This window comes from Eptesicus fuscus, chromosome 2 (genome assembly GCF_027574615.1).
Source record: "Eptesicus fuscus isolate TK198812 chromosome 2, DD_ASM_mEF_20220401, whole genome shotgun sequence".
Classification (NCBI taxonomy): domain Eukaryota; kingdom Metazoa; phylum Chordata; class Mammalia; order Chiroptera; family Vespertilionidae; genus Eptesicus; species Eptesicus fuscus.
The window spans coordinates 8,545,045-8,558,008 of NC_072474.1; the positions used below are offsets into that span (position 1 = coordinate 8,545,045).

At 41.0% G+C, this 12,964-nt stretch overlaps 1 pseudogene; it reads left to right on the forward strand.

The window, feature by feature from the left end:
* The first annotated feature begins 497 nt into the window (after positions 1–497).
* Positions 498–5,373, forward strand: LOC103294970 (keratin, type II cytoskeletal 8-like; annotated as a pseudogene).
* Positions 5,374–12,964: the final 7,591 nt, after the last annotated feature.

Genomic DNA, 12,964 nt, shown 5'->3' on the forward strand with positions numbered 1-12,964 from the left:
ATAATATATATGGCTCAAAAGCAAAATATAGGTAATCTACTTTTCTGATTATACATTTGAAAGTAAAATGTTGAAAAGTTGAACATACGTGACTTCAAAGGGGTTTCATCCCCGTAAGAATAAAAAATAATAAATAGCTATATAGCTATTTAGCTATTATATATAGCTATATAATAATAATAGTTGTGGTACTACTGCCCTTCCAAGTCCAAGCAACATGGTGAAAAAAATACTTGCAGGCATGTGGGAATGTCAGGAATTGATGACAGGTGAAAGAAATGCCAGATGTCCCAAGAAACTACAGAAGTTTAGACTTGTCCCCTCTCCATGCCCCACCTATGGGTGTTGTAGCTCTCTCTAGTCCTTAAACCTCTGCCTGAAGGGCTCAATATGCACTGGGCGCAAGATAAAAGGAGGCTGCCCTGCTCTGCATCAGCACTTATGTGGCCTCCACAACCCTGAGCCTCCAGTTCAGAGTGAGTAGAGGAAGAAGTGGGATGCAGAGAGTAGTACATGAAAAGGTAAGTTAGTCTGGGTAAAAAAAATCACTATGTGAGTGTACAAGGTCCAAGCCACTGGTGGCACATGAGACCCCTTAGTTCAGAAAGTAAGAAGATTTGGGTACACTGAGGAAGATTTGGAGCTGGCTAAAAAATCTCCCTCTACTGCCACATTAAATCAGGTCCTTTTCCCAAGGGCCAGAATCAGACTACATTGCAGCTGAAATTATATTTCATCAGAACCATATGAAAGACCCAATTCAGTGACTAAGAAACTGTCTATATAGGGATTATATGTTGTATGAATGTGGGGGTTGTGTAAAAGATAAATGTTAAAGACAAGCAGTACAAACCATGCACACCTCCAACCATCATTTACTGATTGTGTTTTTATGAGCTTCTAACATGGGCAAGGCATTTTTCAAAGAACTGAAGATTGAGCAGTGAATAAAACAAAGAGAAAAATGCCTATATGGTTGCCATTAAAGAGTATCTTTTAATGTTTACTTTTAAAATCAGAGAGAACATAAAGAATGATAGAACTCATTGTTCTCCCCCTTCTCTAAGAACAATCTTCCTTTCTCCATTTTATTCCTGAATCCTTCCTGACCACAGCTAGCCAGAAATCTCCAAACTTTTCTGGGATCCAATAAACTTATACTCTGTTCTTCTCATTTCACTCTTAACATATGCTTCTTCATGTTTGTTTTTCACTTTCTTATGCATGGGTCTTATAAGCACTGTGAGGTCAAGACTTCTAATTTGTTGTTTAACCCACACCCCCAAGTCCAGGTTGGCACAGAGTAAGAGATTCCTAAATGTTGACTAGTGAGAACAAATTAAAAGTAAAATAATAACATATTCAAAAGACTAATTTCCTGTAATTCAGGATTTGCTGACACAAATTTGTTGGCCCTTGACTAAGTCTTACCATAAATTAAATAATTAAAGGTCAATAGATTTGATTCTAATGCTAATCTATCAATCAGAAGAAAATATTAGCCATTTTTTAGAGAGCTGGTTCTAGTCTTAACTCTGGTACCAACTTTTGGAAGCTCAAGCATGTCTCCACATTCATGCTAGGTATGCCAAAATGAAAGGCCCTAATGGCCCAGGTAGGGCCACTTATCAGGGTCATGATTGCAGTAAGCAGCCTTGAAAAATGAGGTAGAATATGCTCACTTCTGCTCACAATAAAAGTAGTGAATTCCCCCAGTCCCAAGCTCAGTGTTTTCCGGTAACACAACGCACTGCTCCGCTGGGCCCACCTGCACAGGACTCGGGGAACATAAGGAAACAACTCACATGAACATGAAATGCAGGCTTTTTTTTTTTTTTTTTTTTTGAGTAATGAAGTACTTTGTCTCTGATGCAGCAGTATCATGTTTTCTACCAACATCTGTGAGGTGGTGGGACATAAGCTTGTTAGCCTGAGAGTTGGGTAATATTTTAGACTTTTCACAGTTCCTGACGATAGCTAGTGGGGTAACTTTTAGTAAGTGAGTCTCTGGAAGTCTCTCTCTCCTCACCTTTTAAAATGAGGAATTTGAATGAGATTACCTCTCAAATTACTTCTAAAAGTTTATAATTCCTCTGACTGGAGGAAGAAATAGCTTAGAACAGGATGTAGTCTTCTTTCTACTTATCTCCTCCACCTCAAACTTTAAAGATAAAAATGGAAATATTTTATAAAATTCTGTTTGTTATTATTTAATCCCAAGGAGGTTGGCTGCGGGGGCAGGGGAGGGGGGAGAGTATGTATGATGCTACATATGGAGAACTTTTTCTATATTACTATTGATATAAAAATATACTCTTAGAAAGGTCCTTTTCCCAAGGGCCAGAATCAGAAAAGGAGAAATAAAATCAGTGATCATATAGTATTTGTCAGTGATGATTTTAATCCCTAAATATCTTCTGTCTCCTATGTTAGCCTAATATTAAGTAAGAGCCCTTCTGTATTCCACAGAGATATTTACTACTAAGCAAATACCTCTCTGCTTCTTTGTATTTCTCACCTCCCTTACCTTTAAGAGCCAGTAGATAGCTACCTCTTCCCCTTCTGAAATAGCTATGAGATCATTCACTGAAACAGTGATATTATAAGATGAAAGCCTTGGTCTGCCTGGTCTGTTAGTAACTACATTGTACAGGGCCTTATGCTTTTTGGACATCTAGTATTAGCAAGTAATAAGCCAGTGCTGTGTTAAGCCACTGATATCTCAGAGTAAATTTATTAACACAGTGGAATCTAGCTAATTAATGCAGAATTCCTGCCAGGTTACTAGTATGTTATGTTATTGTGTTGTCATAATAAAAACTTAACATATGTCTGGCCTAGTGATCACATAGCAGAAAGCAAGGAAACTGATTTCAGAGGCTAAAAATATGGTCATCCGTATTCATCATTGGCAAAATATTTGGTAAGTAGTTACATGGAGTAATTTGGAAAGCAAACAACTGAGTACTGAACAGGGAGCTCTAAGAGAAGATGTTGGGGAAAAAATTGTGTGTGTGTGTTAGTTAGTTTTTATTGAGTCTGGCATGTAAATACCAGAAAAAAAGATAATAATCTCAGGAAAGAATTTAGTGATTATAAGAAGATATGAAAGAGAAAAGAGAATGTCCCAAAATTCAGGGCCTTATCTATAATAATGAAAGAATAATATGCTAATTAGACCAGAGGTCCTTTTGGACAACCTTCCAGACAAAGCCAGGCCTTCAAGGGAAGCCCGGGTCCTGGGTGCTGGAGGGAAGCCGGTGCTGGCAGCCGGAGGAAGGAAGGCCTACTCTTGCATGAATTTCATGCATCGGGCCTCTATTGGTTATATAAGCCAATTGCTTTTAAAACCTAAACTGTAAAAGATTAAAAATTGAGCAGATAAAGCTCAATAAAACCTATAGATGGATTAAAATGCTTCAGGGGAATAGCAGATTACAAGTATAAAAGTATTTATTGTTCTAGATCAGTGATGGCGAACCTATGACACGCGTGTCATCACTGACACGCGTAGCCATTTCTGATGACACGTGGCCGCATGCCGAAGATGAAACATTTGCTGCTCCTGAGGATGAAACATTTGCAACTAGAGTCTTGGAGTTAGTTTTTTCCTCAAAGTGACACACTACCCAAGTTATGCTCAGTTTTTTGGCAAAGTTTGACACACCAAGCTCAAAAGGTTGTCCATCACTGTTCTAGATAGATTCAATATATTTACTATCATTAATTCAAGTAAAAGAGAGTTTGAGATGAATATGTGAGGGAAGAAAAGCAAAGAAATATAGCAAAAAAGTCCCAAAGATAACTGTCTGTTCAATTACCAGATTATATCACTGACTTCATTTAAATACAAGTTTATTAAGTATTCAAGAGAGTTTTACCAAGCAGCTTTTTGTCTCCTCAAATCTCTGCCTGGTTTGGCTCCCTTGCCTCCATTCCAACCTCCACCATCTCCATAAGGGAGACCCAGAAAACCTACGGGTGTCTATGCTTGGCCCCTGGGGCTTCAGCAGCCACTCCTACTCAAGTGGGCCCTGCACCTGCATCAGCTCCTTGGCCTTTTTCTGGGTGGGCATGGCTACCAGATTGGCCTGGGCATCAGCATGAATCTGAACAGGGGCTATGGCGGGGCTGGGAGCATGGGGAGCATCCCAGCTGTCCAAGTGAAACAAAGCATACTGAATCCCCTGAAGCTGGAGGTGAACCCCAACATCCAATCCATGTGCAACCAGGAGAAGGAGCAGATCAAGAGCTTCAACAAGTTTGCCTCCTTCATTGATAAGGTGCGGAGCCTGGAGCAGCAGAATAAGATTCTGATGACCAAGTGGAACCTCCTGCAGCAGCAGAAGATGACTCAGAGTAACATGGACAACATGTCCCAGAGCTACATCAGCAACCTTCCATGGCAGCTAAGACTGATGCTCAAGGCGGAGTTTGGCAATGCACAGGGGCTGGTGGAGTACTTGAAGAATAAGTACGAGGATGAGATCAACAAGAGCACAGAGATTGACAATGAAGCAATGAAGTTGTCCTCAACAAGACGGATGTGGATGAAGCTTTCGTGAACAAGGTAGAGCTGGATCCCACCTGGAAGGACTGACCATTGAGATCAACTTCTACAGGCAGCTGTATGAAGAGAAGATCTGTGAGCTGCAGGTCCAAATCTCTGACATGTCCGTGGTATTGTCCATGGACTACAACCACACCCTGGACCTGGATGGCATCGACTCAGAGGTCAAGGCCCAGTCAAGATCACCAACTGCAGCCAGGCCAAGGCTAAGACCATGTACCAGATCAAATATGAGAAACTGCAGACATTGGCTGGGAAGGACTGGGATGACCTGCATCACAGGAAGATTGATATTTCTGAAATGAACTGAAACATCAGCCCACTCCAGGCTATCGAGGGTCTCAAAGGCCAGAGGGCTTCCCTGAAGGCCACCTTTGCTGATGCCAAGTGTGGGGAGCTCAGGCCAAAGTGGCTGAGCTGGAAGCCGCTCTGAGGGCCGCCAAGCAGGACATGGTCCGGCAGCTATGTGGGTATCAAGAGCTCATGAATCTCAAGGTGACCCTGGACATGGAGATTGGCACCTACTACAGGCTGTTGGAGGGTGAGGAGAACCGGATGGAGTTGAAGTCTGGGACGCAGAACATGATTATCCATACCAAGACCACCAGTGGCTACTCGGGTGTGCTGAGCCCAATTTATGGGAATCTCAACTATGAACTGGGCTTCCAGGACAACTTGGGATCTGACAGGGGTATGACTCCTTCAGCTACACCAGCACCAGCTCCTCCAAGACAGTGGTTGTGAAGAAGATTGAGACCCTCCAAAGGAAGCTGGTTTCTGAGACTGATGTCTTATCCACGTGAAAGACTACTGCAGTCCCTCCTGTCCTTGAGCCTGTGCGGAAGGAGCTGTGCAGAGGAGCAGCGGTCACAGGAGACCTGCCTGAGGCTCAGCCCCAGTCTTCAACTCACCCTTGGAGTGGGGGAGTTTACTGCCTGGGGACTGCCTCTTACCCATGCCCCCAACTAAAAGCCAAATCAAGTGTTTTTTCCAAAATAAAGTCTCAATTGGTTCTACCAACCCTAGAGAAAGAGAGTTGTACCAAGAAAACTGCAAACTTGTGACTATTTGTGATATAAACTGACTCAGGCTTCCAAACTTCAAGGGTTAAGAATTAGTCTTCAAAAGCCACACACTCTCTAAAAAGCTAATATTATTCAATCTCTGCTTCAGAATTGCACAAAGAAGATAAAGAAAAAGATGAACCTCACAAGGGGCACAGTCAGGGCCAGTGAGAACAATGAACAAAAAAGCAAAGAAGCTCTGCGGAGGAGCTGAGACTAGTCACTGCACCTTCTTCTGCTCCAGGGTAGGGATAGAGGGCCCTCCCAGTGTCTGTCAGTGGGGATTTCAGAATCACTACAGACCAGTGACTGCCATGTCTTCCATTTTCCTATTTCTGAATAGTTATCCTGTCCATTTCACACTACTTCAAATTATGTTTATCTTTTAGTTCATAGGATTCTACGCTAAGAGGAGTGCATTCAGACCTAATAGAGATCAATAGAGACCAATGTGTATTATTTTGAGCTTAATGCAATAACTGGATGAAACTTTGTGTCCTTTGGGGAAATATTCTACATATGTAAAGAGAGAAGAAACTATTAATGACTAAAAGGGAATATTACAATGGAGACATTTACTGTTCACCAAATATCCATATGCCCCTCCATATGTACAGCCCCTGATATGAAGGTTGATGGGACTATTTCTGACCAATGGGCAGTAAGCAGAAGAATGTGTGTCACTTCTAATTCAAAGCATTAAATGCCACCACACAACCCTCCAGCTTGTTCTTCCCCTGCTGGAACAGTCATGCAACCAACCAAATTTTGAAATGGAAATACTACAAGGTGATGGTGGCTCAGCCAGAGTGGGTCTCTGAGCAACTATGTGGATCAGAACCCCACACCATCACCATTGACCTTCATTGGACTTAAATTGTGAGAGAAAAAAATCTTTATTTATTAAACTACTGATGTTATGGGGCTTAACTTGTTACTTCAGCTTACCCTAATATGTCCTTACTAACATATTCTCCCATGAGTTAGAGGGATCAATGAGAAGAATGAGTGGTCACAGACAAGGACTGTAGGGATGGATGTATTTGTCACCCTGTAAGGAACAGATCCAGAGAACCAACCCTGTTAATTTGGTCCCAGTGGGATAGAAAGCTGAGCAATTAGCCAAGGGAAACCATTAACACTGCATCCATCATAAAACACATAATCCCACCTAAAGGAGGAAATACTGAGAGTGAGAGAGTAATACCACAGAAGCCACAGTGGTAGGAAAGATCAGGAACATCATTTCCTTCTTTATTAACTTCACCCAGAAAATAAGACTATTTTTTTAGTGTCTGTTTTTAAAATGCCATCAGTTGTAAGGACAGATCAGATAGGATTTGAAAAACTAGTCCAAAAGCTTGTCTTCAGGCAAAGTCCCAAAGGAACAATTTAAAGCTCATATTTAACTAGAGGCCCGGTGCACGAAATTCGTGCACGGGGTGGGGGGAGGTGTCCCTCAGCCCAGCCTGCACCCTCTCCAATCTGGGACCCCTCAAGGGATGTCCGACTGCCCATTTAGGCCCTTTCACAATCCAGGACTGCTGGCTCCCAACTGCTCGCCTGCCTGCATTCCTGATTGCCCCTAACCGCTTCTGCCTGCCAGCCTAATCATCCCCTAACCACTCCCCTGCCAGCCTGATTGATGCCTAACTGCTCCCCTACCAGCCTGATTGCCCCTAACTGCCCTCCCCTGCAGGCCTGGTCACTCCTAACTGCCCTCCCCTGCAGGCCTGGTCCCCCCCAACTGCTCTCCCCTGGAGGCCTGGGTCCCCCCCAACTGGCCTTCCCTGCAGGCCCAGTTGCCCCCAAATTTTCTCCTCTGCTGGCCTGGTCACCCCTAACTGCCCTCCCCTGCATGCTTGATCACCCCCAACTGCCCTCCCTTGCAGGCCTGGTCCCTCCCACTGCCCTCCCCTGCTGGCCATCTTGTGGTGGTCATCTTGTATCCACATGGGGGCAGCCATCTTTGACCACATGGGGGCAGCCATCTTGTGTGTTGGAATGATGGTCAATTTGCATATTACTCTTTTATTAGATAGGAGGATAGAGGCCTGGTGCATGGGTGGAGGCCAGCTGGTATGCCCTGAAGGGTGTCCTGGATCAGAGTGGGGGTTCCCTTGGGGCATGGGGCAGCCTGGGCGAAGGGCCTGTGGTGGTTTGCAGGCTGGCCACACCCCCCATCAACCCAAGCAGAGGCCCTGGTATCTGGGATTTATTTATCTTCTATAATTGAAACTTTGTAGCCTTGAACAGAGGCCTGGGCTGGCCAGGGTGTGCAGGAAGCTTGGCTTCCTCCATTGCCAGGGAAACCCAAGCCTCCTGCTTGTTCTGTGGCCACAGCCATCTAGGTTGGGTTAATTTGCATACTCGCTCCGGATTGGCTGGTGGGCATGGCTTGTGGGTGTAGCAGAGGTACAGTCAATTTGCATATTACTCTTTTATTAGATAGGATAGGTCATTTAAAAAAGTGTCCTAGCAAAGAAAGAAAGTTAATAGGCAAAAATAAATTCCCAAAATAGTATTCATGTCTTTTGGTATCTAAATACTTCTTTTGGTAGAGATAGGGAAATGTCATTAGAGAAAATAATTCTAAAAATTATGAGAAAAGTTGTTTGTTCATAGTTAAACTAAACTAAATCAATGTATTTAAAATAAAGTTGGAAATTTTTAATGCCTGTTTTGTTATTATTGAAATAAGAAAGTTTCCACTTGTTATTCTTTTTTATTAATTAGTGCAATTTTCTCCATATTTGGCCTTTTGTATAACACATTGGAGAAAATTATATGTTGTGGAACAATTGTCAGGGAAGGCTGAACAGAGACTGCTAAAATTCTATCTTTTTTATTTTCTCTAAACATTGTTTTATAATTATCTTAGAAGCTGTAAAATCAGTTACTAATGCACCAACTCTCCCTCATAGAAAACAAAGAAAAATCTGTTAAACCAGTTTCTTAGATCTGGCAACTTGAGCAAGATGGTAATTCTCCAAGAAAACTCCTGTTTATATTGAGCTGTTGAATTTGTGGGAGAAACAACGAAAAACTTGTCCGTGAGAGAAGCAGGCGGCATTAGTGTGTACATGATAATTAATGATATTACATGTGGACCAAAACATTCTTAAAAAGGGGAAAGGCTCACATGGTAATTCTATTTACTCCAAGGCATTTGCTATTAAGAGAGTGAGCTTTTTAGCTTTTTTCAATGTCAATCTCAGTCTCTATAATTTTTAGGGAAGAGTAGATTTTTTTCTCTTTTATTCTCTTTTCTGGAACAACATAGATATGTATCTTTTAAATTTTTTACATTTATTTGTTATTGAATTTATTAGGGTGACATTAGTTAATGAAGATATATATGTTTCAGGTATATAATTCTACAGTATATTGTATTGTGTGTTTAACACCCCAAGTCAAGTCTCCTTCTATCACCGCTTATTCCCCCTTTACTCTCTTCTACCTCCCACACACCCCCTTCCCTTTGGCAGTCACCATACTGTTGTTTGTGTCCATGAGTCTTTCTTTCTTTCTTCTTCCTTCCTTTCTTTTTTTGGGGCGGGGGAGGATTAATTCCTTTACCCTTCTTACCCAGACCCGAACACCCTTCTCTCTGACAGCTATCAGTCTGTTCTCTGTATCCACGAGTCTGTCTCCACTTTGTTAGTTTGTTTTGTTCATTAGATTCCTCATATAAGTGAAATCATATAGTACTTGTCATTCTCTGTCTTGATCTCCATAATTAACCACATGCTTGCAGAGCTGAAAAGACTTCTTGAGTGATTTCTGATTGGGTGACCTCTAAAGTACTGGATGGACAAGAGCATTAAGTGGTAACTTTCTGACTCTATTCATATTTTGCTATGCAACACAATTGTCCTTTGTGCTCACTTTAGATTCAGAGAAGTAGCATTCTGCTGTGGGAGTATGAGAGCCTTGGTGTTTACTGTTCTATTTTAACCACTTTTAAATGGTCTGAATCTCATCAGATTCTTTGTTGGAATTGGCAACATCTGACCAGTTTGAAACACTTGGACAATACCCCTTGAATTTAATGGAGGAGCCATGAAAGCAGTTTTTGATTCTGATATAAAGTTCAATGCATAAATATCAGTGCTACTTCTACCAAAGCAAATATATTGCTAAAATTTGGGGATAATGTTTACCTTTTTCTCATTATTATTTTATGACCACTTGTATCTTTATAAAGGGATTTAGCACTATTTTTGTCAGTTTTTTTCCCTTACAATTCTGAGTACATTAGTATTATCCACATTTAAATAGACAAATGGAAATCATTATTTTTTAAGCCAAGTACTATAGAAATGTGTCCTTATAATTATGTGGAAAAAATTTACTAAGTCCACACAACTGTATTAAAAAGTCATATCTCACCAAAACCGGTTTGACTCAGTGGATAGAGCATCGGCCTGCGGACTGAAAGGTCCCAGGTTCGATTCCGGTCAAGGGCATGTACCTTGGTTGCGGGCACATCACCAGTAGGGGGTGTGCGGGAGGCAGCTGATCGATGTTTCTCTCTCATCGATGTTTCTGGCTTTCTATCCCTCTCCCTTCCTCTCTGTAAAAAAATAAATAAATAAAAAAAAAAGTCATATCTCTTCCAGGAACCATCTACTGTAGTAAAATGAATAAAATCATCAGGTTCTTATTAGAATGAAGATAATTGTTAAACCGTTATTTCTAAGGCTTTGGGGACTGGCATTTTAAGTGTTTGTACTGTAAATCTTGCAACATAAGAACTATGACCCTCAGAGAGTCGTGGGTTCAGTAAAATGTGTTCGAAGCCATGTCTAGGATAAGAATGATTGAATAGCTGTCTCTCTCAGTGCTTTTATTTTGTTACAGACCAGAACTAGATCAAGGTCTGGGTTCAAGGTCTTCATGATTATGCTTTTCTTCTATGTCAAAGGTTGCCCTAGAAAATCAGCTAACTGGTTTTCTATGTTCTTGGCCTTAAAAGTGATAAGAAAAATGAATATGTGTGCTTTAATGCAAATAACTAATTGATTCTTGAAAAAAAATGTAAATGGCAAATCCCACTGATAATAGAGTATGCAAAGTGTTTTATAAATTATTTTAAAATAAACCTAGATTTTCTTTATTTTTTTAAATACATTTTTATTGATTTCAGAGAAGAAAGGAGAGGGAGAGACAGATAGAAACATCAATGATGAAAGTGAATCATTGATTGGCTGCCTCCTGCACGTCCCCCTCCCCCCCCCCTACTGGGGATCGAGCCCACAACCTGGGCATGTGCCCTTGACCAGAATCAAACCTGGGACCCTTCAGACCACAGGCCAACACTATCCACTGAGCCAAACTGGCTAGGGCTAAACCTAGTTTTCCTTAAAATATATAGTATTTGACAATCAAGTTTGGTCCCACCCTGTTCCCATATTTTCTAAGAGAGATAAGCAACATTTTCAGCTAAGATTCCTGGGTCAAAATTGAAAGAACTGAAGTTCTCCTCCATTTGTAAAACTAAGTAAACTACTATGAGAGTATTCTCTTTGTGACATTATCCTTTCCAGTGCCATCCAAAGTGGGTGCTAGAGCTTATTTTGTAGTGAATATACAAACCTGAGGAACAGCAGAATCCACTTTAATTATATCTTTGCTGTCTCTTCAGTGTGTCCAAACATTTTCCATTTTGTTGCCTCCTTTTTACTTCTTTTTTTTTGGGGGGGGGGGGTGGGGGGGGGTGGGGGGGGGGGACCTTGTCCCTTTTGTGTGCATGATTCTCCACCCCAAAACTAAATTGTATGGGATCCCCCACTGTGTTCTTAGATAGACACTTACTCTAATCAGATAAACTCATCTTGTGATTGCTTTACATAATCCTTCTTCCTGATTAAAATTCACTATTCATGGGTTCCACCCCTTAAATATCCTACTGAAGGCAAATTGATGTTAATACATGGTCTTCCTACGTTATACATTTGCATTTTTGTAAATTTACTTCTAAAACACTATCTCTAAGGTTGAGTGCTTCATATTGTAGTAGGCAAGAAGGGGAGATATTTGGATCAAGCTCACCCCTTGATTCTGTCAAAGAAAAATTGCACCAAGTGCAGTTAATTTAAACAGGCAAGGAAGAATTTATTCAGGACTATTGCAATAGGGAAGAGAGACTATTGCAACTGGAGAGAAATCCTGAACTCAACTCTGAATACAACGGGTGCAGCTGGGATGTATAGCCAATGAGCAGGGTCAGGAAGTCATTGAATAGAAAAATACTGAGAGGAGCTTGATTAGATCAAGGGTGGGGGGACTCCTTCTAAACTGGCTTAGTGGGATTTTCACTGAAACTGAGCTCACCCTGATTCTTTTATAAAATTTGCCTCAGCCAGCCAGCGACAGGGCCTAATCCAGAAGAGGGCTCAACGGAGCCTAACTAAGGTTGGGTCAGGGGGAGTCCTGTGAGGTCACAGTATTAAAGCGCCTTCTCCGACGTATGAGGCGCCTCTTATCAGACAACTGGGGGATTGTCCCAATTGCTCACCTAAGAGAACTTTAGTTAGAACCTCCTATTTTTTAAATATTACTTTGCCTATTTCAATTTTATAGTTTCTGTATTCTTGCCTGTTGCCTATACCTTGAGGTAAAAAAAATCTAAGAATACTCTCTGAAATAAGTTATCCAGATGAGTAACATCTTTTTCTTAATGTATGCTTAGTTTCCTCCCTAACTATAGGAAAAATGGTACTGACAGGGATTTAATTTTACTTTCTTGCTACAATTAAAATTCAGGTTGGAACTGGCTACTAATAATAGTGTTGACTTAAATTTTGAGAGATAAGAGAATATTAGGGAGGCTGGTGCACTGTTGATGTTGCTGATTGCAAAAATATATCTGAAGTTGGCATTAGATGACTGAAACTCAGGACAGGAAATGAGAACAGCTGTAAAAGCCAGGCTTGACTCTAGGTGTGCTGTGAGCCTTTTGAGCTTTAACGTAGGCTTTGGTTTGGTAACATAAAAGTAATGATTATTGTATCTAACATTTCTAAGTATCTGTCTTACAATGAGTGCACAATAAGTATTTATTGAACGAATAATGCTTTGTACTTTTCAAAGTTATCAATGTTTCAAAGAGAATTAGTTTAGAATATCTAATAGTGATTATTATGCATTATATAGGCATTAATAAAAAGCTAAAATTCATTATACATATTCCATTTTTAGAGGAGGCTGCAAGGTAGGGAAAGGAAAAAACTGAAACACTAATACAAAGGGGACTGGTAGGGAGACTAAGAAACTATGAATATGTTTCTCTGAAACTTAGAGATATTAATGGTGGTGTGAAAGGCTA